Here is a 2,490-nt window from a genome sequence, read left to right as displayed (position 1 = left end):
AAACAAACTGAGGGTTGCTGGAGTGGTGGGGGGTGGGAGGGATGGGGTGGCTGGGTGATAGACATTGGGGAGGGTATGTGCTATGGTAAGTGCTGTGAACTGTGTAAGACTGTTGAATCACAGACCTGTACCTCTGAAACAAATAATACATTATATGTTAAAAAAAAAGAAGAAGAAGAAGATAGCAGGAGGGGAAGAATGAAGGGGGGGAATCGGAGGGGGAGACGAACCATGAGAGACTATGGACTCTGAGAAACAAACTGAGGGTTCTAGAGGGGAGGGGGTGGGGGGATGGGTTAGCCTGGTGATGGGTATTAAAGAGGGCATGTTTTGCATGGAGCACTGGGTGTTATATGCAAACAATGAATCATGGAACACTACATCAAAAAAAAAAAAAGAAATACTAAGCAGTGCCAACTGATACCCACATACTGGGACTAGATCTGGCATACATTCATCTGGCAAGACTGGACGCTGTTAAAATTCAGGCCTCATGTTTACATAACAATTTATAATGCATTATCCTTAATGCTTTTTTCATTAAAAGGAAAAAAATTGAAATGTAAACCAAAAAAAAAAAAAAAAAAGAACCATATTTTCTGGAGGTTGTTCCAAAAAATAGAAATGGAAGGAAAATTTCCAAACTAATTCTATGAGGCCAACATTACCTTAATTCCAAAACCAGACAAAGACCCCACTAAAAAGGAGAATTGCAGACCAATATCCCTGATGAATATGGATGCAAAACTTCTCAACAAGATACTAGTTAATAGAATCCAAGAGTATGTTAAAAGGATTATTCTCCAGGACCAAGTGGGATTTATTCCTGGGCTGCAGGGGCTTTTCAACATCCAGAAATCAATGTGATATATCACATTAATAAAAGAAAGGATAATAACCATATATATGATCCTCTCATTAGATGCAGAAAAAGCATTTGACAAAATGCAGCATCCTTTCTTGATTAAAACCCTCAATGAAGTAGGGATAGAGGGAACATATTTCAACATCACAAAGGCCATATATGAAAGACCCACAGCTAATATCAACCTCAATGTGGAAGAGCTGAGGAATTTTTCTGCTAAGATCTGGAACAAGACAGGGATATCCATTTCCACCACTGTTGTATAACATACTACTAGGAGTCCTAGCCTCAGCAATCAAACAAAAATAATAAAAGGAATCTGAATGAGCAAGGAACAAGTCAAACTTTCATTCTTCACAGACGACATGATACTCTATGTAGAAAACTTAAAAGACCCCACCAAAAAGTTGCTAGAACTGATACAAGAATTCAGCAAAGTCACAGAATATAAAATCAATGCACAGAAGTCTGTTGCATTTCTATACACCAGTAATGAAGCAGAAGAAAGAAAAATCAAGTAATCAAATCTATTTGCAATTGCTTTTTTTTTTAAGATTTTATTTATTTTTAGAGAGCGAGCGAGCGAGAAACAGCATGAGAGGGGAGAGGGTCAGAGGGAGAAGCAGGCTCCCTGCTGAGCCGGGAGCCCGATGTGGGACTCAATCCCAGGACCCCGGGATCATGACCTGAGCCGAAGGCAGACGCTTAACCATCTGAGCCACCCAGGCGCCCCAATTTGCAATTGCTTTTATCGTACCCTACATAAAAGGTAAAGGATTTGTACTCTGGAAACTATAGAACACTGATGAAAGTAATTGAGGAAGACACAAAGAAATGGAAAAATATTCCATGCTCATGAGTGGGAAGAACAAATATTGTTAAAATGTCTATAGTTCCCAAAGCAATCTACACATTCAATGCGATCCCTATACAAGTAACACCAGCATTTTTCACAGAGCTAGAACAAACAATCCTAAAATTTGTATAGAATCAGAAAAGACTCTGAATAGCCAAAGCAACCCTGAAAAAGAAAGCTACATAAAAAGCTAATGATGTATTATATGTTGGCTAACTGAACATAATAATAATAAATTAATAAATTAAAAAAAAAAAAAGAAAAGCAGGAGGCATTACAATTCCAGACTTCAAACTGCATTACAAAGCTATAATCATCAAGACAGTATAGTACTGGCACAAAAGCAGACACATAGATCAATGGAACAGAATAGACAACCCAGAAATGGACCCACAATTATATGGTCAACTAATCTTCAACAAAGCAGGAAAGAATACCCAGTGGAAAAAAGATAGTCTCTTCAACAAATGGTATTGAGAAAACTGGACAACCACATGGATAATTAAGAAGGGCACTTGACAAAATGAGCACTGGGTGTTTGATACAACTGATGAATCACTGAATTCTACCTCTGAAACTAATAATATGGTATATGTTACTTAAATTGAACTTAGATATTTTTTTAAAAAGAAGTTATATATAATGGAATATAACTCAGCCATCATAAAGAATGAAATTTGTATTATGCTAAGTGAAATAAGTCAGAGAAAGACAAATACCATATGATTTCATTCATATGTGGAATTTAAGGAAAAAAAATTGAGGAACA

Source organism: Mirounga leonina, unplaced genomic scaffold (genome assembly GCF_011800145.1).
Source record: "Mirounga leonina isolate KUSES-001 unplaced genomic scaffold, KU_Mleo_1.0 Mir_101283, whole genome shotgun sequence".
NCBI classification, from domain to species: Eukaryota; Metazoa; Chordata; class Mammalia; order Carnivora; family Phocidae; genus Mirounga; species Mirounga leonina.
Note: the sequence above shows the minus strand (reverse complement) of the source record.